The sequence below is a fragment of the Momordica charantia genome (genome assembly GCF_013281855.1).
Source record: "Momordica charantia cultivar OHB3-1 chromosome 6 unlocalized genomic scaffold, Mcharantia_2.0 BLBB01000006.1, whole genome shotgun sequence".
Taxonomy (NCBI): Eukaryota; Viridiplantae; Streptophyta; class Magnoliopsida; order Cucurbitales; family Cucurbitaceae; genus Momordica; species Momordica charantia.
The window spans coordinates 22,948,466-22,955,517 of NW_028275164.1; the positions used below are offsets into that span (position 1 = coordinate 22,948,466).

The 7,052-nt window shown below is 38.2% G+C and overlaps 1 non-coding gene across 1 annotated transcript; it reads left to right on the plus strand.

Annotated features, from left to right (window-relative positions):
- Positions 1-3,536: 3,536 nt before the first annotated feature.
- Positions 3,537-3,643, plus strand: LOC148210970 (small nucleolar RNA R71). Its single transcript, XR_015792057.1, has one exon. It is a non-coding gene; the product is annotated as a small nucleolar RNA R71 (small nucleolar RNA).
- Positions 3,644-7,052: the final 3,409 nt, after the last annotated feature.

Consider the following 7,052-nt stretch of genomic DNA (forward strand, 5'->3'; position numbering starts at 1 on the left):
CATAGAAGAAGGGTTAGAAGGGCAATTTTCAGATGGATGTAGATCTCCACAATAATAACAAGTAGATTCAGCTATTTGGTAAACAGGAGAAGGATTGGTTGTTGTTGGGGCTGATGCAGCAGCCGCATTGTTCTTTTCCATATTCTTCAACATTTGAGTGATGGTGTCAATTTGTTTTTGCATAGAGGTCATATTATCTAAGGCTAGCACGCAAGCTGGATCTGCTCGTTTTGATTTGGTCCTTGATTTCTCCGAGCACTATTGATCATTGTGTTCAGATAGCTGGTCCAGAATCTCCACTATTTCGTTGAAAGATTTTGATGTAAATTTCCCATTTGCGGCCCCATTAAGCATCATCTTAGTCGGTATATCGCAACCTCTAAAGAAATGTTCAATTTGTACGCACACTGGGATTCCAATATTTGGACAATTTCTTATTAGATCTTTGAAACGTTCCCAAGCAACGTTTACCACCTCATTCTCCTTTTGTCTGAATGAGATAATCTCTTCCCGAACATCTGCATTCTTTGTCGGTGGGAAGTACTTAACAAGAAATTTATCCACCATATCGCTCCATGTGGTGATGGTGTCTGACGGGAAAGCGTTCAGCCATGCTGTTGCTTGGCCTGAAACGGAAAAAGGGAATAATGTGAGTCTTAATGCATCATCAGAGATTCCAGGTAATCTAAAAGTGTTAGCAACTTTAATAAAAGATTTAAGGTGAGAGCGTGGATCTTCATGTTCAAGCCCCCCCAACTGGCCAATAGTGTTTAACATTTGAAGCATCATTGGCTTAAATTCAAATTGGGCATCTGCTGGAATTGGATTCATAATGCTAGAGTTCAGGTCCTCTAATATTGTGGCTGCATAATCTCGCATTGGACGGTCTCTTTGGTCAGCCACGTGAATTGGGTTCGGCACTACATTTTCTGCCATTTTGTTGAAGTGCTCACGTTCTTTCTCTTTTTGGATTTTTGCTTGCTATTTTTTTCAGTCTCTGTTCACGTCTTAACCTCTTGCAGGTTTTCTCGATCTCTGGATAGTAAGGTAACAAATATGAATTTGTGCTCATACACTGATACTCACTTTTGAGGTTGCATAGGGGGATATTTTAAGAACAGAAACGGTGGAGTGATTGTACACAAAAACAATTCACAAAGAATAAATTAAAATGAAAATAAAGTCCCCGGCAACGGCGCCAAAAACTTGTTGCGCCTCCGCTTATTAGCAAGAGGGACGAGTGCAAGTGCACACTGTCACAAGTAATAATCTGGAAATATTCCAAGTTCGTCTCCACAGGGGCTAGTTTTCTTTTAAAATTGATTTTGCAAATTGTTGGAATGAGCAATCGAGTTTGGGAATAAAAATAATTGATTGGTTGAAATGCACGTTTTATAATTTAATGAAATAGAATTTTGAAACCAACCCTCATACTACTGACTAGTTTGAAGAGAAATGAATTACACCTATCAGAATCTCACACTAAATTTACTCTCTAATTGCAAACTAGTTCAACTCCTATTTCATACCACTTTTGGTTTGTTTAGAAGATTAGGCCAGTATTTAAAACATGTCTGTAAAATACTAGAAGAATCCTAAGTAATAAAAACTCCAACTTACGTTTAATGGGTAAGGGAGCCTATGTCTAGGATCTTGTTTAAGTTCTTATGTCTAAGTAACTTCCCATTTTATCTTGATGAACTCCGTTGACTCTAACATTTTCAGAATTAAACTCAACTGTTGTGATTTAAACAAGTGGCCAGCAAGTAAAATCAACTAGATTAATTAACTCAATCAAGATAAGCAATTTGAGCATAACTGTCGTGCTATCTGATAGATGTAATTAAAATAATGGGAACTAAGTCATTCGTAAGAGGGTTGGAAAAGCAAATTAGCTACTCATAAAAACATGAAAAATAGAAATAATAAGAAGTGGATTGAAATAAAATATCATATTAAGTTTAAGAAGTAATTACAATAGCTAAATTAAAATCGAGAACCAAAATCTAAAGAAAATGATAACAACAAAAAGGAATTGCAATAAAAATAATTCAAGGAATGTTGAGCAAAATTAAAGACAAAACAAATTCTAGAAACGTAAATTCTAGAGAGGAAACAAGCTGGAATTTTAAATGTCAAGTGAGCTCCCCCTTTGAAGCTTGATGGAACTTGGTATTTATAAGCTAAACCTTGCAAGTTGGTGGAGAAAATCTTGGGTATTTGAGTGGAGGAGCTACAATGGGGCTTAACAGCATTTGGTTGCACGGATCAAGGGATGGGTTGGGATTTCTTCCAACTGTCCGGTCAAAAAAAGCCCTTATTTGTAGGTGGAGAATGCACCAAGCACATTGCTGAAGTTGTTGGAGTGTTGGCGATGCGCCAGACGCATCGCTGCTAGCTTTAAGATAGCCTCTGTGTCATATGCAGCAGGTGCATTGCTGCTTTTTCCTTCCTTTTTCCCCTATAAAACATATATATTTCCTCATAATTCCATCTATTTATCCAAGACCAAGTGTACAAGTCTTTCCTAAGAAATAGTCTCATTTATACCAGATTCAATGCATGAAACACACGTATGTAATTTCAGAAGAACTAAACATGCCCAATTTGTAAACACTTTTTCCTAAAATTCAAGACTTATCAGTCGCCCAGTTGAGGGCCGAGATAGCCAATTGACTGCGGCCTTGCGTTCTTTCCCTTCTCGTTTTGGTAATTCAGTATGGTCTGGAAAAGAACCTTGTGGTCTATTCTTCAATTCATTGGCGAGTTGTCCCAATTGGGTCTCGAAATTCCTCATTGATGCCGCTTGGGATTGTATCACTGCGTCGGTTCGGGCCATGTACTCCTTCATCATATTCTCAAGATTTGAGTTGTTATTTTGAACTAGTGGAGTCTGTGTTCTCTGATTGTACTGCTGTTGCGGTGGCGGGATGTATTGCTGTGTAGGTGGAACATAGGGCTGCTTGTTCTGCTGGCTCTGCCCTTGATTAAAACCGCTCGAACCTCCTTGACCTCCCCATGAAAAATTAGGGTGGTGCCTCCAACCAGGGTTGTAGGTGTTCGAATATGGGTTAAAGTTCATATTGTTCCCATGTCCTACATAAAAAACGGAAGCAGGGTTATGTGGACAATTATCATAAATATGGTTTTCACTGCAAAATGAACAAATGAGATCGTTGACTTGGCAAACAGGGGCAGGAGTGCAATAATCTGACTGCACAGGTTGTATCGGCGTGGCTAATGGATTTTTTATTCCCAACGCCATCTCTTTCAGCCTCTGGTTCATTGTAACCATCTCTTTTTGCATCGAGGTCGCAATGTCCAGAGCCAAAACTCCAGCTGAATCTTGCTTCTTTGGTGCTGCCCTAGATCTTTGCGAACACCATAGTTCGTTGTGTGAAGCTAAGTCATTTAGGATGTCGACTATCTCGTTGAATGTCTTCTTTGTAAAGGCTTCGTTGGCAGCATTGTTTAGCATCATCTTAGTAGGATGATCTAAACCTCTAAAGAAATGTTCTATCTGGATGCATGCCAGCAAGCCATGGTTCGGACATTTCCTGATTAGTTCTTTAAATCTTTCCCACGCCTCGTGAACAGGTTAACGATCATACTGTCTAAAGGAGATGATCTCCTCTCTGATATCAGCGTGGCGAGTAGGTGGGAAGAATTTTGTTAAGAACTTCTCCACTAACGACCCCCATGTGGTGATGGATCCCGGTGGAAATGCATTGAGCCATGCTCTAGCTTGGTCTTTCAAAGAAAATGGAAAAAGTGTTAATCTAAGAGCATCGTCTGTTATACCAGGTAATCGAAATGCATTTGCAATTTGAATGAATGATTTCAGATGATCATGTGGATCCTCATGTTCCTGCCCTCCAAAATGTCCAATTGTCTGCAACATTTGGAACATCATTGGTTTAAGCTCAAAGTTTGCGTGGGCTGGAATAGGGTTGACTATCCCTGAATCAAAATTCTGAAAAGCTGTGGCGGCATATTCTCGCATTGCCACGTCTCTGTTGTCCGCCATCTGGATATGGTTGAATTCATTATTTCTTGTGTGATCCCTCATATTACCGTTAACAGCAGGTGGATCAACTGGATCACGAGGTGGAATATCTGCTATTGATGTGCTTGTACTCTCTACCTCACTTTCAGGACTGATTTCACCTTCTCTCTCTTTTTTGCTTTTCTAGTTGTTTTCGAAGTCTTTGCTCCTTTCGAGTTTTTCGAAGGGTCCGCTCAATCTCAGGGTCAAGGGGTAGAAGAAAAGATCTTGTGCTCATGTACTTTAACTTACCCTTGTGGGATAAACGACTAAAAATATAGAACAAAAATGGTGGATGGAAATTACACCCAACAACAATTCACAAAAATAAAAACTAATAGAATTTGAAAATAATTTTAAAACTAAAGTCCCCGGCAACGGCGCCAAAAACTTGACTGAGGTTATGCTGAACGCACGCACTAAGCATGGTAACAATTCTATAGATGCAAGCGCACACCTGTCAGAGTAATATAAAATGGATGGAGTATCCAAGTATCGATCCTCAAGGACTTCTAAATAATTTCCAAACTCTAAAGTTTTAATAAATAGTGAACGTTGAAATGAGTGATTCTTGTAAAATGGGAAGTGGTCACAAATAATGGTTTTGGATTTTGGATTTGGTTTTATAATGGTAAAACCTAGCCCGAATTATTTCAAGTTAGCCAACAAAGAATCAAGGATACGCTAAGGACGATATGCATTTTACTTTAGGAACCAACGACTACGCTTTTCACTTGACTTATGTCTAAGCAAGTTCAAAGTCCTAAGACATTCCCTAATATGTCTATTATGAGAGATATCTTAGTTTTAGGATGGAAATAGTCGCAACCTCGGGTTAAGGTCCTATGTCTAGGCTACTTAACCGGAACCCTTATGTCTAAGGTGCTCCTCTTCTCGGTTTAACCACTAAACAATGCAAATAAGCAACCTTTTCAGTATTGACTTGTTAAGACTTACATTGGCCTTCTCTAAATCCTAACTTTTTGGGAAAACATGTTGAGCAATGAGTGGAAAGCAAAAACACTACTTCTTAGCAACCATTTTTAGAAATAAAAGGCTAACTATCCATAACCGGGCTACAGACGGGAATTTAGAAAGACATATTGAATAAAATACAGCAAGTGAAATGGTTGAAATTGAAATGCATGTGTGAAAAACAAAAGTTAACTAACGGAGAGTTTTGCTCGGGATTGAGAGCTTTGCTCTTCTCTTTCAAGCAAGGGGGAGTGTCACGTGCTCTTTCCTCCAAAAACACAATTCTGTTAACTAAAAAGAAAGTAAAGGCAAAGTAAAGATAAGCTAAGTGCTGGATTTTTATAAATTTGAATAGGTAGAAAATAACTAAGTAACAACGGAAACAAAACAAAGCTCAATAAAGGAATGTAAAGTGCTCGGGATTTAAAAACTGAAAGCAACTAATGAAAGCAACTCAAAAGTACTTAGAAAGCAACAAAGAAACACTAAGAATGATCAAGAGAAGGAAGCAAGGCTTGATGAATTTGGTGGAGAAGTTGCTGGAATTTATTGCTGTGCCGAATTGGTTAGGTAGGTCCTAAAACGCTGGTGGATCACCCATTTCTAACTCCTTTGACTGACTAAATCGTGCTCAAACTGATAGTGGAACACTTCTTCTACACGTATGCATCGGTTGGAACCACCAAAACGCATTGGAAGACGCGTTTCATTAAGGGCAAAGTTGGAAGAAAACCAGGTTTTCTGCAGCCTACCAGGCTCCTGGCGCCTCTAATGATAGTTTTTCCGTCTTTTTGCTTCTTTTGATTAATTTGCACTCCCAAATGGTCCTAAAATGTCATAAATACAATATAAGCCAACCACAAACCATCATATATGAATTTTGCATGAATTGGAACTCAAACCTTCTTTTTACGCATGTAAACAAGCATAATCACACCCCCAAACTTAACTTTTTGCTTGTCCTCAAGCAAAACTTAGCAACTTTAATCAGCTTTCTAACACATGGACAAGGTAAAGCAAAAGCAACCGAGATGTTCAATCATAATTTGTCTAAGGGAAAAGATGTCAAAGCCTACCATTCTATTGCCTTTGTAAGCTTAGTCATTATAAACCAAGTTTGAAATGATAAAAACTTTCTCTTTCAAAATCCTTTTTCCTTTTAAAAACAGAAAACATTTTCAACTACCCCTAAGGAATCTGCACACTCCCTTTTTACATTGAGACTTTTACATCTGAAAGACCGGCTACTAGCCCCTGAGGTTTCCACACACTAACATCGGTTTCAACCACAGCTACTCGTAGAAAGACTTTGAAACTAACAGCTAGGTCATAAGACGACGACAATGAGAAACACGAAGTCACTTATCACCATCCTTACTGCTATTTTCAAAATCAACACCCAACCTAAAACTAAATGGGTGTCTACAGTAGGACTCGGAAATCATAAATACATTTTCTTTAACTCTCATTGTTTTTACCACTCTTTTCTTTCTAACACAAGTATTTTCCCCACTCTTATTTTCTCTCAACAAGACTTTTTTTACTCTTTTGCAACTTTTGTCTATTTTTTTTTAAGCTAAGTGCTTTTCAACACTTTCTTTCTTTCCAACTGACTCTTTTTCAAAAGAAAATAGCATGATTTTTCAAATATAAATAACACTTTATCTTTCTGAAACAATGACTGACACAACGACTGTCCCCCCCAAACTTAAGAGAGACAGTGTCCTCACTGGGAAAAGACTTTTGCATCTGATGAAAAAGGCTTAACAGTAAAAAGGACAAGGACTTCCTATATAGGGGCAAAGAAAAAGCTTAAAGTCTGTAAAGATCAAAAAGACATAAAAGAAAATGAGTTTATCACATAAACGAAGGAAATAGCTCAAAGCTTAGCCAGACATAGAACAGAAAACTCAACAATCTCTTAGAATCATCATTGACATGAAATCACATGCACAGCACAGATGCATCAAAGTAGGCATGTGAAAAGCTAAACTAAGGTTAAGTGAAGCCATACTTTAAGTGATCAGAAGAT